The following is a 17,568-nucleotide window of genomic DNA, read 5'->3' as shown; positions in this document are numbered from 1 at the left end:
GGAAATCCCGCGGCGGGGCCGGGCGCGGGCGGTTGCGGCGGGCGGGGCGGCCGAGCGCGCCCAGGACCCGCGTCGGGAGAAGCCGCGCAGCGCCCACCGCGGGGGTCGAGTCCCGGCGGCCCCACCTGCTCCGGAGTTGGGCCTGTCCCTCCGTCTGGGGAGGCGGCCGGAGGCGCCATCACCGCAAATTTATGGCCCGGGTGACGTGCTTCCTACTCCCACAGTGGGGCCCAGTGACATTAAACAGAAAATTGACGGGAGCGGAGCGAAGCCGAATCCCTTTCCCTCCAGCCCGGTCCCCCTCGCTTTTCGGGGACGGAACCAGGGACCAGAGCAAGGGCGTCCCCGAGTTTGTGCGCTCGGGAGCCCGTGCCGGAGACCTCCCGGATTCCAGAGCCCAGGCCGCGTGCTTCGGGCGCGCAACCCCCGCCCGGACCGCACCCCTTCGCCGGCCACAACCTCAGCTCCCGTTCCACGTGCCCGGGGCGGCCAGGCAGAGTGGGGCCCCGCACCCGGGTCGCTCCCGCTCGGAGGGCCCAGGCCGGATGAGGCTCCGACGCGCCCTCGGCCCTCCCTCCGCGCCCCAGCTCCGGAGAGCGCCCCGCTGCCTCCAGCACAGCTGGGGAGGGAGGACCCCGGTTGCCCAGCCCCCACCCTCGCCGCCGCGCCCCGCCCTCGGCCGGCGCAAGTGGGAGAAGAGAGCTAGAGACGAGCGGGGCGCGTCTGGGTGGCTGCCGGGGGTCGCTCCTCTGGCCTCGAGCGCCCGCTCCCTCCGCCCCCCGGCGCCTCCTGGCACCGAACCCGCCGCGCCGCGTCCTTAAAGGCGCCGCCTGCTCTGCTGGCCTTTGTCCGCGTGTCAGGGAAGGTCACACTGGGGGGTGGTGCGGGGACAGCGACACTGCCGGGCGCCGGCATACCCCCTACCCCCTCCCCCACCCCTCGGGGCACTTGCTGCGGCCCTGCAGGCGTTGGTCTTGTGGCACTTGTCCTGTCGTGCTGGGTTACACACAGCCATGACCGGAGCCAGCGCATGTGTTTCTCAGAGAGGAATCCAGGGAGCCCTGTGGGGGCTGCTTGGGGAAATGATGCTGCCATCCCCACGCCCCTGGTGCCAAACAGGGAGAATAAAGGAGCCCTGGCCTGAGGGAGACAGCCCCAGGGGACTGACAGAACCCTGGTTCATAGCCCAGAGAGGGAACGGGAGGGCCAGGCCTCAGCCAACTCCAATCCTGCACTGCCTGAGCCAGCTCCATTCCTCACCCCTCTGGCCTGCGTGGTTATCGTGGGCAGCCGGGGTACCAGATCCTACCCTGCCTGTTCAACCCTCTAGACAGCCTGGGACACAGAGGGCATGGTGGCCATGCCTGTTTTACAGATGAGCAGAAGGAGACTGTGAGAACAAATAACATGCCCTTGTTCACACCTGGGGCCTGGATTCTTCTGGAAAACTAGTCATAGGGTTGGCTGGCTTTTGGGCCTCGGACCATCCTAAGACAAATGGCTGGGGCAGACATGATGCGTCCCGACTTCTACCTTGTAGACCAGGAGCAGAACAAAATGGGCCTCCTGACCAGCCATTGGGCGTCTTGGCCACAGCACCCACGGAAAGATGTGTCAGGGTCCAGCTCTCCCTGGGAAGCCCTTCCGAAAGCTCGCGGCTGGCCTGTTTCTCTGTCACTGGGATGAGGCCCCAGCAAGGCAGATCGCAGCCTGCAGCCAGGAGGAACTGCTAATATATGGCAAGAGTCTGGAAGCAGATTCCAAAAGGTCACGTTGGACTGAAACCAACAAGATTACGTTGAACAGGCTGGATGTGAACCTCCACTTTCAGGTTCAAAAATCAGTTGTAAAAATGCAGGCAGCTTCCCACTGAAGACTTGCTGGGCCAAGCCGCAGCTGTCTGCAGCACTCAGGCAGCTCATCCACCCCCTGTCTCCCCGACACAGGCCCCCTTGTGAATTTCCCTGAGCCCCAGCAGCTGAGCCTGCGCCCTGGGGTGGGAGTGGGAGCTCCCAGGATGTCTGACCCGCTGTCTCTGATGTCAGGTCCGCTGGGGGAGGGGATGCAGCTGGGGACAGTAGAGAATGGGGTCCTTGTGCCACTGTCATCAGGCCCAGGGCTTCCATGAACACGGCTTTGTCTGCACCCATACCCCGTGGTGACCATGGGACCAGCGGATCAGTGGGCCTCTGAACAGGAGGGGCGTGCAGAGCTGCTTTTTGGCCTCAGTTAACTCTTCAATGGGTGTCAGAGGCACTGTCTTTCCTGAGCTCTGCGCCTCGTGCCTGGGAGCCTTAGGGCCACACGGAAGGGTAGAAATCAGTTTCAGGTCCCGAGGTCTGGAACGGCTTTTTTAAACCCAGTTTTTTTCCTGTGAAAATGGCTGCAGACACTGAGGGAGGGAGAGGGTGGTCCTGAACCTGATGACTCTGAAATATGCTTGGCCTTTCCCAGAGATTCCTGCTCCCAACCTAGGCCCAGATGGCAACAGAAGCTCATGGTGAGTATGCACTGGTCCTGGTCTGGTTCCAGCATGCACCGCATTGCTGGGGAAGTCTTGGTGGTCCAGAGGAGGTAGCCCCCACGCTGGGCATCCATCCACGTGGGCCCCAAATTGCCCTTTTGAAATGTATTCATATTGTAATCAGAAAACAAAACAGGCCAGGCATGGTGGTTCATACTTGTAATCCCAGCACTTTGGGAGGCTGAAGCAGGTGGATCACCTGAGGCCAGGAGTCCAAGACCAGCCTGGCCAACTTGGTGAAACCCTGTCTCTACTAAGAATACAAAAATTAGCCAGGCGTGGTGGTAGGCACCTGCAGTCCCAGCTACTTGGGAGGCTGAGGCATGAGAATTGCTCAAACCCAGGAGGCGGAGGTTGCTTTGAGCCGAGATCTCGCCACTGCAGTCCAGCCTGGGCAACAGAGAGGGACTCCGTCTCAAAAAAAAGAAAATAAAGCAAACCAATGAACACTATTCCAAACAAATGTCCAGCCTCCCTCTGCCAGAGATCAGAGGCTGCAAGGTGGGCTCTGTCCCCAGCCACACAGCTGGGGAACCCACAGGGTGCCAGGCCCCCCCAGCCCCATCCCTGCCCCACAGGCTCCTGGAGTGATTGTAGGCTCTGGACTGTCTCAGTTTGCCCACAGCCTCCCCTAGGTGCCCGGGGAGCCACTGGCCAGCCTCTGATTGCACTCCAGTCAGGGCTTGACGGGGAGACAGAAACCAGGCTCGAACTCCTTCCCATACCCCAAAACGCCAGTGTGCACAGTGAGGGGAGCCCTGGCCACACAGCACAGACAGCATGCCTGCCCACGAGAGGCCCAGGGCCCCAGGGAGCCAGAGGGGCAGGGTGCCTGGCAGCATCCAGGCACATGGGCCCAGGCCCCCCGACACCGGGCTGAGGCCAGCCTCCCCCAGAGCGGTTTGGAGCCCCGCCCTGGAGGGGGAGCGGATCGCCCATCGTGGGGGTGATGAGCCACCAGGTGGTGAGGCTGCCTGGCAGGGCTGGACCCCCTTTTGGATCCCCCTTCTGATTTCTGCACCCCTGAGTCTTGCCCATGCCATAACCTCACCCTGCCAAGGCCAAGGGTCAGGGGGGCAACAATGCCCTCACCAAGCTTACCCTGGGACAGCCACCTCACTCGGGGGAAGCTGGGTTTTGCCGAATTTTCTGCATGGTGTGGGTCCGTGGGCTGGGGGCCACTTCGCCTCCCTGCACCCGTCCTAGGACCCTGGGGCCGCAAGCAGGCTGGAAACCCCGTGGGGGCGAGTGGAGCCCAGGGACTTCTAGGAGAGGGTCGTATGTGACAAGCGGCTCCGGCGGACACGGTCTTGTGAACATGGGGGCTGGGGTGGGGTCAGGGTATGAACAGCGCAGGCCTAGAAGCCTCAGACTCTGAGGGGCGGGAAAGAGTCCCCAACACAGAATCAGAGAAGGAGCCCGGAGTGGGGGGGAAGAAGAAACGGGCACAGTGGGCGCTGCCATCCTTCCTTGGGGCGCATTTCCTCCCTGCCCTGACCAAGAGGAAGGGACCCTCCTGCCTCCAGAAGGGACTTCTCTGAGCCCGGGACACACGAGGAAACCAAGGCTCAGTCACCAGGAAGCCCTCACTCCCTGTCAAGGCCACCCAACAGGAAGAAGGGGAGGCAGGATTTGATCCCAGGCTTCCCTCCCAGCCTGCACGCTGCTGCACTACCCAACCCTGAGGACCCCAAGAGCCTCCAAGAATGTGGGATTTTGGTTCTGAGCCTCCACAGGGGCCTCTGGTTCAGGACCACCAGAATTGGCGCAGACGCCCGAGCAGTCAAGGGGAGGGCTTTGTGGAGTGTGGGGGTCTGTCCTCCCCCATGGCCACAAACAGAGCCCACCCCTCAAATGTAGGTGGGGTGGGGCAGGGGAGCGCCTCGGCTTGGTCATCTGGGCTCCAGTGAGGCTGCCTACTCCTCCTCACACGCACGGGAGGCTGAGGGTGGGGCCCTGGGGGAGGGGCTGCCCCAGGCTGTAGTGCCTGGGAGAGCTGGGGGTGGGCAGGGGACAGGCGGATGGCCCTCCTGCCTGGCCCTGGCTGCCCAGGTCTTGCTGCCTCCCCCTGTTGGGTGATTTAGATGATTATAGACCTGAGGTCCCGCCAGGCGCGTTGGCTGATGCCTGTAATCCTAGCACTCTGGGAGGCTGAGGCAGGTGGATCACTTGAGCTCAGGAGTTCGAGACCAGCCTGACCAACATGGTGAAACCCCATGTCTACTAAAAATACAAAAATTAGTGTGGTGGCGCGCCCCTGTAATCCCAGCTACTCTGGAGGCTGAGGCAGGAGAATCGCTTGAACCTGGGAGGCAGAGGTTGCAGTGAGGCGAGATCACACCACTGCCCTGCAGTCTGGGCAACAGAGTGAGTCTGTCTCAAAAAAATATAAATAAATACATAAATAAACCTGAGGTGCAAAGTTTAAAGGTTTGGGTGACACATCAGAGGCAGGCCTGGGGAAGAGGTGTCTGTCCCACCTTCCCAGAGCACATCCTCCGAGGGCTTGGGCCCCGGGGATGCTGGGTGGCCCCTTGGAACTGTGAGGAGCTGACATATGGGTGGGGACCAGAGGAGGGGCCGTGGAGAGCCCTGGTAAGGGTGTGGGCGCTGGTGGGGCCTGCCTGGTGTGTGATGGGGACAGGCACAGGCATGGGGGTGGCCCACATCCAAGACAGTGGGCTCCTGGGGCCACCTCCTCTTCACACGGCGGCCCCAGGTGTAGCTCGGGCCTAACAGCCCAGCCATCCCTGAGAGCCAGTGCAGAGGGTACAGCAGCTGCCTCCTCTCGGGGCCTGCCGGATGGTCGCCATCCTGCCAAAAGCGCAGGGTGGGAACTCCCGTGCCCATCGCCAGAGAGGGAGATGCTCCTTGGTCTCAGGAGGCGGTGGGGCCCGGGACTCACACGGACCTGGGTGCAAGTCGGCCAGTTCCAGCTGGGCACACTGGGCAGGTCACCCACTTCCCGAGCCCTCCATGTCCAGGCCATTGTGGGAAAACCCTCTCCAACAGGGGAGTGAAGGAACAGGATGGAGTGGGGGTGGCCCCAAGGCACGGGGAGAACCAGAGGCTGCGGGTGAGGCCCTACTGTGGGTGAGGCCCCGCCGTGTGCCCTGTCCCGTCTCTTCCTCTGAGGGCAGGCGCCTCACCCGATCACCCTCCCGGCTCTCTCAGCCGCCCCTGCCTGGGCTTGCTCCTGTCTGGTGTTGGGTGACCTGCCTGCTGCTCTCAGGCCCCACACCCATTTGTGGCCTCGTGGCCATGAGTGGCCCTGTCCCCGACTCTGAAGTAGTGTAGAAGCTCCACTGCAGTGGGCACAGTGGTGGCCCCCAAATGGTTGGTCCACCTGGAGCCTGTGAACACAACAGGCTTATTTGGGAAAAGGGTCTTTGTCCAGAGACAAAGGCCCTTAGAAGATAGAGGTCGGGGGAGATTTGAGAGGGAGGTGAGAGAGGCCACATGAAGACGAGGCAGAGACAGGAGTGACACGGCCAAGGCCACGGGACGCCTGGGGCCACCAAATGCCAGAAGAGGCAGAAAGAACCTGCCCTGCAGCCTGCGGACCGAGGACAGTCCTGCCGACAGCTTGATTTTGGTTCCGGCCACCAGGACAGGGAGAGAATAAACTTCTGTTGTTTGCAGCTGCCCCATTTGTGGTCCTTTGTTGGGTGGCCCCAGACATAATCCCAGCACTGGCCTGGCCCATGGGCAGCTGTCCCCAGCCCGGTGGAGGGTGTGGCTGTGACTTTCCCCCCAGCAGATCCAGGACCCCAGTCTCCGTCTGAGCTGCCATTGGGCCGTTGGGCGCCTGCCAGCCTGTGGCAGAAGGACCAGGACCTGGGGGCGGGCAGGGAGCAAGGGCTGCGTGAACTGGCTGGGAGGAAGGACTGAGGCCACACCAGTTCCCAGGGGGATGCAGATGTCACCAGTGTGGAGTCTGGGGCTGTTCTGACAGGCTTTAGATAGAAATTTCTTTTTCTCTCTGGAAAGGGCGGCGGGTGGGCCTGAGTGCAAGGGAGCATGGACTGGGAACTCGGGGAGCCTTGGGTTCTGCCTCATCCCCTACATCCCTGTGGGGCCATGCCCACTCACCGAGGGGTTCTTGCCGCCTTGACTGAGGGTGGCCGGGCACCAGCACCTTCGCAGCTTTGCCCCACACTTCGGCATGGGGGGCGGGTGGTGCAGAGTTCTCCTGTTTTACAGAGAAGGGAACTGAGGCACAGGGAGAGGACAGTCTGCCGCTGGTGCTGACCGTGGACTCACCTTGCCTGGCCACCCGTGCAGCCCCTGCCCTCCATGACGAATGTGCTCGTGTTTCCTGGCTGCCCGCCGACCCCACTCCCACCTCCCTGGCTAAACAAGGGAGACCTTGGCGTGAGTTCTCCTTTTTCCTTTCTGGAAGGAATGGCAGACTCTGGACATGCTCCTAGAGATGGGAGGCCAAAATGATCAATGTCCAGGGTCCCTTCATCTCAGAGGGTCTCGAGTCCCCTCATTTAAAAGTGGGAAACTGGGGATCCTGGAGCCTCCCCTGCACCCTAGATGCTTCTGGGGCCCTTGAGAACTTGCCCTGAGATGTCTCCTGGCCTAGACTCCCAGCCACTTTTAGGGCACAGAGAAACTGCCCCTACTCTGAAAATGTGGAGACTGGGACCCAGAGAGGTAGAGTGACTTGCCCATGGCCACACAGCCTGTGAGGGGTGACCAGGTTTGGTCTCTGCCAGTTGTTCTGGCTCTGCTCCTGCAGTCACAGCCACCACCCCTGAGGCTGGCCCGGGGTGGGGGCAGGGAGTGGGGACCCGGGAGCCGGGGGGAGCTGGGGGGAGCGGGGGGTTGGGGAACGGATGCACAGCCAGGTACACGTTATGAGCTCGAGGGCAGCATCCCAGTCCATTTGTCCTTTTCAAAGTGTGGCCTGGGGCTGGGCGCAGTGGCTCACACCACTTGTAGTCCAACAGGCTGGGAAGGCCAGAGTGGCTCTTCCTGGACTGCCCAGGGGGTCTGTGAGGGGGCTTCCCCCAGTCCCAGCGCTGCCCGCAGTGTGAGCTGAGTGACCCTGAGTGAGAGTCAAGACCTCGCAGGCTCAGTTCCTTCATGTCCAGTAAAGGGGCTGACCGGAGGCCCCCATCTGAGTTGGTGCCCACAAGCACCCCTGCCCGGAGGCCGCCCTTCCAGCTCTGCGGCAGCATCGGGCCATTTAGAACCCTGTGCTGGGCTTACAACTTAAAGCAGCGGTTCCCAACCTTTTTGGCACCCAGGATGGGTTTTGTGAAAGGCAGTTTTTCCACGGACAGTGAGGGTGGTGGTGGTTTTGGGATGAAACTATTCCACCTCAGACCATCAGGCGTTAGAGTCTCATAAGAAGGGTGCAACCCAGATCCCTCACATGCGCAGTTCACAGTAGGGTTCTCGGGTTCCGCGCCTATGAGAATCCAACGCCACCGCTGACCTGGCGGGAGGCGGAGCTCAGGCCAGGACGCTGGCTCGCCCGCAGCTCACTTGCTGCTGCGTGGTCCAGTTCCTAACAGGACACCAACAGGTCCGTGGCCCGGGGGTTGAGGACCCCTGACTTAAAGGACACCCCCAGCCTGATAAGCACCGTCGCTGAGCACAGGCTGGCACAGAGGCCGGAGAGGGCTGCCCCCTGGGTGTTGCTAAGCACCCCGCCCCTGGAGGGAACCGGCTCTGGAACCTGCTCTCGCAGCAGCGTCAGCTGGGATGCTGTCGCGTTTTAGCAGGACTGGGTCAAAGCTGGCGTCTGGAATTCAGAAGGAAAATCAGACATTGCTGGGCCAATCATGGAAGCGGCCTTGCCCCGGAGAGCTGGGGAAATTGAGGCCCAGAGAGACGTGTGGAGTCACTGGTGGGATGGGACCACCTGCCTGTGTCTGCTCCGGACCAGCCCCCGTCTCTGCCCTGGGCAAGGTTCTGTTTGGGGCCGGGAAGACGCGGGCCTAGAGCTCAGCGGAAAGGCTGGAAAGGGCCTGGGAGTGGACGCTTATCTCCACCGGAGCGCACAGAGGCTGGACGCACACCGCCCTCTGCGCTCACAGGTTCATTCATTTGATGAATTTGTCATAACTTGAAAGGCTCTGGTTTATATGCTAACTTCCTGTTCCAGTTCAGTGCCAACATAACCACAGGCAGGTTAATTGCGTGTCCATCAACACGCCCGGGGAGCGAGCCAAGCCTTCCCTCCCGCCTTCATGGCCACAGATTGCTGCAGCCAGAGCGCCCTGGCCCGTGGGCAGGGGCTGTGGCGGGTGCCAGCCCCGCAGGAAGCCCCGCGTGCCAGGTGCTACAGCCAGGCCTGCCCTGGGCTGCAGGTCCCCCGTCCTTCAGTCCTTCCTGTGAAGTAGTCCAGCTGGGGGTGGGAAGGGAGGTGCCTGTGACTGCTGGAGAGACTCCTCCAGCCACCTTCAACCAATAAAATGCTCTTCACCCAGCAATTCTACTTCCAGGGATCTCTCCCACCACCAAGTCCCACCAGGGCGCCACGATGTAGAGGCAGGACATTCGTGGGAACGTGCCGGCGGCACCTGGAGCTGGACGCAGGCTAAGTGCCTGGGACGGGGCGGCTGGGTAAGGGAGAGGTGAGCCAAGGCCATGGAGTCTGGTAGCCATTGAGAAGGAGATTACGTGGACAAGTGGTTAAAGACCTTCTAGGTGCTGCTCCCGGACAAAGGTGAGGTGCCACGCCCGTGCCGTGGGTGGGACTTTGCTAAAACCAAATGGGAGGGGAACGGTGCCTGGAGGGTCCCTGAACAGTATAATCTTCTATGCCTTTGAGGTGTAAAAGCAGCGTTGTTTTACTTTCCTAAACTGCTGTAACAAATTTCCACAAAGTTGTTTATGTTAAACAACAAAATTCCATTCTCTCACGGGTCTGGAGGCCACAAGTCCAGAATCAAGGTGCCTGAGGGCCTCATTCCTTCTGGAGGCGCCCGGGGAGGCGGGGTCGGGGGGATCCTTCCTGGTCTCTTCCAGCTTCTGGGGGCCCCAGGTGCTCCTGGGCTTGCAGCCCCACATGGCTCCAGCCTCCGCCCCCACCTCAGCACACCACCCCACAGGGCTCCAGCCTCCGCCCCCACCTCAGCACACCGCCCCACATGGCTCCAGCCTCCGCCCCCACCTCGGCGCACCGTCTCCACTCTGGGTCTCAGTCACCCTCTGACTTTCTCTTTCTCCAATGTCTAAGTATCATTGGATTTAGGGCCCAACCTAAGTTCAGGGTGACCTCGTCTGGAAATTAGATGTCAATCAGAAGCTGGAGGTTAATGGGGCCCCAGCTCTATGAATGCAGAGTCTATGTCCTGGGAGGAGGTGACAGTCCAAGCGGGACCTGGACGCCTGGACACCTGGGAACCCGGGTGTCTGGACACTTGGAGCCTGGACATCTGGACGCTAGGACACCTCGACACCCCCACAACACCCCTTTCCCCAAGCCCAGGCTTCCCCGACTGGCCTTGTATCCAGGGCCCACAAGGAGGAGGGGGTGGTGGTAAGAAGGAAGGCGTCGGAAGCTACCACTGAGGCATCGATGTGTATTTGAGGCCTCAGAACCGAGTGCAGCCAAGAGTGTGGACCATGCAAAGACCAGCTGGCCAGGCCTGGTGCAGCTGAGGCGGTTTATCCCAGACTGCACCCCTGGGGAGTCCCCGCCCACCTCGTGTGGCGCTTTCCCACGTGGCAACCCCAAAGCCAGCAGGTGCAGTGTTTGGGTCAGGCTGCCTGGGCTCTGTCCACAGCTGGGGGGCCTTGGACAAGGGACCTCTGGTGCTCCTTTGGACAGCGGCATCACGGTGGCTGCCTCGGGGCTGGTGGGATTACCCAGTGGGACAGCTCAGGGGTCAACTTTTTTCTTTTTTTTTTTTTTTGAGATGGAGTCTTGCTCTGTCACCCAGGCTGGAGTGCAGTGGCGCAATCTCGGCTCACTGCAACCTCTGCCTCCTGGGTTCAAGCAATTCTGCTGCCTCAGCCTCCTCAGTAGCTGGAATTACAGGTGTGCACCACCACACCTGGCTAATTTTTGTATTTTTAGTAGAGATGGGGTTTCACCATTGTTGGCTAGGCTGGTCTCCAACTCCTGATGTCAAGTGATCCACCCGCCTCGGCCTCCCAAAGTGCTGGGATTACAGGTGTGAGTCACTGTGCCCAGCCAGGGGCCACCTTTCAACAGACGGGCCCCAGCGGCCATTCTCGGGCGGGACTGATCTGGTCCTGCTGCTGCCTTCACGGAGCGGCGCCGAGAGAACCAGGTGGCCGCTGTCCAGGCTCTGCGCTCCCAGCCCTGCTGGGTCTGCCCTGGTGTCTGGGGCTCGTGACGGTGTCCCTGTGTGTAGGTCTGCAGAACAAGGTGGTGCAGGAAGGCTGGGCCCTGGGTCCCGCTGACCAAGGCTCTGGAACTTCCTTCTCCATGTTGGACGCAGTCTCGGGCTGGAGCTCTGTGATGCACCAGCACCATGCTGGGGGTGGGCGGAGAGTACAGAGCCCCAAGGTCCAGGGGCAGCTCTGCTCTCTCTGCCCAGTGGGCCCATGGCAGCCTTAGCGGGGAGGCAGGGTACAGAGGGGTGGCAGAGGACCCTCGCCAGAGCTCAGGGTTCCTCGTGCCCCCAGGCCTTCTCTGTGGAGACTGGGAGGCTTGGAGGTCCTGGGGCAGCTGCAGGCCCTTTCTGGGCTGGCTCTTCACGTGCACAAATGTGCCCTGGAGCTCCCCAGCCATGATCTGCCTTCACAGAAACTCCGGGGGCCGGACAGGAAGGCTCCAGAGAAATGGGCTGTGAGGAGCGCGCATCCAGATGGGGTCCCTCGGCAGCCTTGGCGAGGACATACAAAACGCAAGATAAATGCCCAGAGGGTGTGTCTTATGGCCTGCAGCATGGGCCTGGTGGATCTTGGTCAGCCTTTCTTTGACCCCAGCAGGGGGGCGCCAGTGCCTCCTCATGGCTGGCTCTGCTCCTGGTCACTGCTGGGAGCCGATGACCCCCTCTCATTCTCCCAGGGGTACCTCATTCTCCCAGGCACCCCCTGAGAGAGACTTGTGTGAGTCCTATTTTCTTCTTTCTTTCTTTTTTTTTTTTTTGAGACGGAGTCTCACTCTGTCGCCCAGGCTGGAGTCCAGTGGCGCGATCTCAGCTCACTGCAAGCTCCGCCTCCCGGGTTCACGCCATTCTCCTGCCTCAGCCTCCGGAGTAGCTGGGACTACAGGCGCCCGCCACCTCGCCCGGCTAGTTTTTTTTGTGTGTGTGTGTATTTTTTAGTAGAGACAGGGTTTCACTGGGTTAGCCAGGATGGTCTCGATTTCCTGACCTCGTGATCCGCCCGTCTCGGCCTCCCAAAGTGCTGGGATTACGGGCTTGAGCCACCGCGCCTGGCCCTTTCTTTCTTTTTTTGAGATAGGGTCTCACTCTGTTGTCTAGGCTGTGGTGGGATCAGTGCTTAATACTGCCCCAACCTCCTGGGCTCAAGCAGTCCTCCCGCCTCAGCCTCTGGAATAGCTGGAACTACAGGTACGTGCCACCACACCCAGGCAATTTTTTGTTTTTATTTTGTAGAGTGGGGGGTCTCATTATGTTGCCCAAGCTGGACTTGAACTTCTAACCTCAAGCAATCCTCCTGCCTCGGTCTCTCAAAATGCTGGGATAACAGGCATGTGCCACCGTGCCTGGCTTAGTCTGATTTTTTTTTTTTTTTTTTGAGACAGTCTCACTCTGTCACCCAGGCTGGAGTGCAATGGCGCAATCTCAGCTCACTGCAACCTCTGCCGCCCAGATTCAAGGGATTATCCTGCCTCAGGGCTGGGCTCGGTGGCTCACGCCTGTAATCCCAGCACTTTGGGAGGCCGAGGCGGGTGGATCACAAGGTCAGGAGATCGAGACCATGGTGAAACCCTGTCTCTACTAAAAATAGAAAAAATTAGCCGGGCGCGGTGGCGGGCGCCTGTAGTCCCAGCTACTCGGGAGGCTGAGGCAGGAGAATGGCGTGAACCCGGGAGACAGAGCTTGCAGTGAGCCGAGATTGTGCCACTGCACTCCAGCCTGGGCGACAGACCGAGACTCCGTCTCAAAAAAAATAATAATAATATCCTGCCTCAGCCTCCTGAGTAGTTGGGATTACAGGCACCTGCCACCGCGCCTGGCTAATTTTTGTATTTTTAGTAGAGACAAGGTTTCACCATCTTGGCCAGGCTGGTTTTGCACTCCTGACCTCATGATCTGCCTGCTTTGGCCTCCCACAGTGCTGGGATTACAGGTGTGAGCCACCCCTCCCAGCCAAGTCTGATTTTCAAATGAGGCTCAGCAGGGCCTGGAGCTACCTGGTCACCCACAGGCACAGGCAGATCTGGGAGAAGGTGGTTTCCTGTGGGGTCCTGGGACCTGTTGCAGACAGAGCCTCTAACCCTACTCCTGGTGGGGGCCTAGCCCTGGATACCTGGGGAAGTCGCTGAGCCTCAGTTCCTGGGCCTTTGGTCCCTGGCACCCCAGAGCCTGCCTGGCCTCTGACCCTCAAGCCTCTCACCTTTTCCTTCTTTTCCTCAAGGCTCCTCTCCCATTTTCTAAACCTTCTCCTTCAAAACAACCCTCTCAAGGCTGGGTCCTAGAGCAAAGATCCTCAGGGTCGGCCGGGCGCAGTGGCTCACGCCTGTATTCCCAACACTGTGGAAGGCCAAGGTGGGCAGATCGCCCGAGGTCAGGAGTTTAAGAACAGTTTGGGCCGGGCGCGGTGGCTCAAGCCTGTAATCCCAGCACTTTGGGAGGCCGAGACGGGCGGATCACGAGGTCAGGAAATCGAGACCATCCTGGCTAACACGGTGAAACCCCGTCTCTACTAAAAATACAAAAATCAGCTGGGCGTGGTGGCAGGTACCTGTAATCCCAGCTACTCGGGAGGCTGAGCAGTAGAATCGCTTAAACCCAGGAAGCGGAGGTTGTGGTGAGCCGAGATGGTGCCACCGCTCACCAGCCAGGTGACAGAGTGAGACTCCATCTAAAAAAAAAAAAAATACTCAGGGTTCCTGGGAACCTACTGGAGCCAGGGGCAGCCACATCTGGATGGAAACTGCAGTGCCCTATGGGGTCAGGCACATGCTAGAGGCAGCCGGGTCCCAGAGGAGGAGGAAGGAGAGGAGGTGCTGGCCTCGGGGGCAGGGGTGCGGGGGACAGGACTAAGCTGGCCGTCTCCACCAGAAGCAGGAAGCCCTTCCTGAAATGGACTTTGAGAGTTTGTGATATCATACTTGACATCACTGCCTGCTGGAGTCAGGAACCGGCCCAGAGTGTCATCCATCCCCTTCACTTCAAGCCTGACTCAGAAGGTGGAATTGTACCCCCCAAATATGTCTAAGTCCTGACACCCTCGTACCTGTGAATGTGACCTTATTTAGAAATAGGGTCGGCCAGCCGGGCGCGGTGGCTCACGCCTGTAATCCCAGCACTTTGGGAGGCCGAGGCGGGCGGATCACAAGGTCAGGAGATCGAGACCACAGTGAAACCCCGTCTCTACTAAAAATACAAAAAATTCGCCGGGCGCAGTGGCGGGCGCCTGTAGTCCCAGCTACTCAGGAGGCTGAGGCAGGAGAATGGCGTGAACCCAGGAGGCGGAGCTTGCAGTGAGCCGAGATCGCGCCACTGCACTCCAACCTGGGCGACAGCGTGAGACTCCGTCTCAAAAAAAAAAAAAAAAAAAAAAAAAAAAAAAAAAAAAAGAAATAGGGTCGGCCGGGTGCGGCAGCTCACACCTGTAATCCCAGCACTTTGGGAGGCCGAGGCGGGTGGATCACCTGAGGTTGGGAGTTTGAGACCAGCCTGACCAACATGGAGAAACCCCCTCTCTACTAAAAATATAAAAAATTAGCTGGGTGTGGAGGCACATGCCTGTAATCCCAGCTACTCGGGCTGAGGTAGGATAATCACTTGAACCCAGGAGGCAGAGGTTGCGGTGAGCTGAGATTGCACCATTGCACTCTAGCCTGGACAACAAGAGCAATACTCCATCTCAAAAAATATACATAAATAAATAAATAAATAAATAAGTGAGACACTGAGACAGTCCCAATGCCAATGAGCTGTGCACTTAAAAATGCTTAAAATGGTAAATTATATATATAACCACAATTTTAAAAATAATCACATAAAATTTTAGGAGCCTGAAGTTGTGGGGCGTGTACACAGTGAGGGACCACACCACCCGCCCGCAGCTTTCATCTGTCAACTCCTAGTGAAACAAACACACACCCATCAAAAAAAGGAAAAATTGCAAATGGTTCTGATTTCGAGAGTAAGTGCTAGTTTGCTTGCAGGGCATTTGAGTATATGAAGCCAAATGGACAAATTCAAACCCGGGCGTTGTTACCAGGCAAGTTACTGAAATACTTCATTCAGTTTCGCCACCTGACAATATACAATTTTAGAAAGAATATAGAAAAAAAGAGTGAGGCAGAGAAAGATTGGAGACCACCTGAAGCTGGGACAGAGGCTGCGACAGGCCTCCCCGCAGAGCCCCCGGAAGGATTCACACATCAGTGGCCAGCTTCTGGCTTCTCAATCCGTAAGAAAAGAACTTCCTGCTGGCCGGGCGCGGTGTCTCAAGCCTGTAATCCCAGCACTTTAGGAGGCCGAGACGGGCGGATCACGAGGTCAGGAGATCGAGACCATCCTGGCTGACACGGTGAAACCCCGTCTCTACTAAAAAATACAAAAAACTAGCCGTGTGAGGTGGCGGGCGCCTGTAGTCCCAGCTACTCCGGAGGCTGAGGCAGGAGAATGGCGCCAACCCGGAAGGTGGAGCTTGCAGTGAGCTGAGATCCGGCCACTGCACTCCAGCCTGGGCAACAGAGCGAGACTCCGTCTCAAAAAAAAAAAACTTCCTGCCATTGAAGCGCCCAGTGTGTGGCCATTTGTTGCATAGCCGAGGACACCAAGGCCCAGACCCAGCTATGTGTGCGCCCTGGGGAAGCAGAGGGTGAGGGGGACTCTCTGCTGCCAGGGTCAGTGCTTGGGTGGGTCTCCCAGGAGCAGGATGGGACAGGGCTCCTCCCTCCTCCAGGGCAGGTTGGGAGGCCTCAGGGAGCTCCACCTCCCAGGAATGCCCATGAGCCCAGGAAGCGCAGGGTGGGGTTCCTGAAAGCTCTGGATGCTGCTGCTGGAGAAAACAGGCTGTTCCAGGGAGGGGCCCTGGAACTGCCGCCACACACGGGCTTGGGGCGATCTGGCCTGTGCCTGGGCACTTAGCCTGAGTGTCGGGGGGACCAGGGCCTGTGCAGGTCACGTGGCCTCCACAGTGTTAGCTCCAAGGGACACTGCTCGGCCTCTTAGTCAACCCGGGGCTGACTCCTTCCTGGTGGGAACTCCCTTCTTGAGGCTTCCAGGAGGCGTTCTTGTGTCTCTGGTCTCTGCTTCCTGGCCCCTCCTCCCTCCTGAAGCTCCATCCTGTGTCCAGTGTCCCTGAGATGACCTCATCCACACCGATTTCCCATTCCGTGCTCTGCGGCAGGCTCTGGAGTCCACATCTCCAAGCCAAGTAGGCGTCCCTCACACGCTCCTGCTCGAACCGGCCGCCTGACGACTTCTTTGAGCCTGGCAGACGGCCACGCAGAGCCCTGAGTTGCCATGGAATCTGCTGGCCCTCTGGCACCCATCTCAGTGAGGACCCCCCCACCCCAGGAGCACAGGCCCGTGGCTGTGTCCCCCACACCCACATGAACACCCACAACAGATCTAGGGCGTCTTCAAAATTCAGGCAATGTCCAGCTTGGGCCTTCCCAGCCAGTCGGCTCGCTCCCCGACCCAGCACCGTCACCTCCTCCCTGGCCCTGCATCCCCTCCACTGGGACCCCCTCTGGTTCCCTCCCTGTAAGCAGCCCAGGCTCCAAGAACTCCACGGGCCCCCCCCAAGGCACAGTCCCGGAGCCAAAGTCTTCCCCTCGGCCTTCCAAGACCTCTGGAATCCAGCCACCGGCTCAAACCCTCTGACCCCATCTCTTCTCTCCTCCCCATTTCCTGCCCCACTGAAGGCCCAGCTGCCTCCTTTCCTTCCTGGAAGCCCCAGGGCCTTTGTGCCTTCCAGTCCCCTAATCAGAAATGCCCCCAGCTGTACGCCTCCTCCTTGCCTGCAGTACTGTGCTCCAAGGTCACCTTGGCTGCCCCGTTGAACACTGCAGCCCCCATGCAGCCCCTCGAGCAGCTATGCACACTCGACAACGTAGGCGCCAGCGCTCGGCTCCGTGCCGTGTCCCAGCTCCTGTGCACCCACACTGGCCCTATGTGCCCATGTGGTGACTGAACCAGGCAGCCGGCTGACCCATGGGGTGCCCCTTCCCTGAGAGCTGCTTCCTTCCTCATCCACAGGGTACTCAGAGACTGGCCCCGGGCTGGGCCCCTGTCTGGAGCGCCTGGGATGACTGCAGAGGCTGCTGTCAAGGTAGCTGTGCTCCGTGGCCAGGACAAGCAAGTTGACCTAGGGGCCCAGGACACTACGATGAACTCTCTGGCCCCACAGCCCGGCCCTGAGCCTCCTCTGCTGAAGCCCACGGTGCACTGACGGCGGCACGGGGCCTGGATGATTGGCGCAGGAATAAGCAAAGAGACCCTGGACCAGAGGGCGGGTCCAGAAAGCGGCACCTCCCCTATGCTGATCGATAACAAAGGCCTCTGCAGAGCAGGGGGCAGAGGTGGCCTTTCCCTGCCAGGTATCCAGTATCGGTTGGACGTTGACAGAAGAAAGTTACCCCATCCCCACAATTAATGTAAAATGAGTCATAGAGCAGGCTGGGCACGGTGGCTCACACCTGTAATCCCAGCACTTTGTGAGGCCGAGGCAGGCAGATCACTTCAAGCCATAAGTTCAAGACCAGCCTTACCAACATGGTGAAACCCTGTCTCTACTAAAAATACAAAAATTAGCTGGGCGTGGTGGCACACTCCTGTAATTCCAGCTACTCGGGAGACTGAAGCACAAGAATCATTTGAACCTGGGAGGCAGAGGTTGCGGTGAGCTGAAATTGCACCACCACACTCCAGCCTGGGTGACAGAGCGAGACTTTGTCT

Source organism: Papio anubis, chromosome 17, assembly GCF_008728515.1.
Source record: "Papio anubis isolate 15944 chromosome 17, Panubis1.0, whole genome shotgun sequence".
Taxonomy (NCBI): domain Eukaryota; kingdom Metazoa; phylum Chordata; class Mammalia; order Primates; family Cercopithecidae; genus Papio; species Papio anubis.
The sequence above is the reverse complement of the archived record's forward strand: the minus strand, read 5'-3'. Positions refer to the sequence as shown.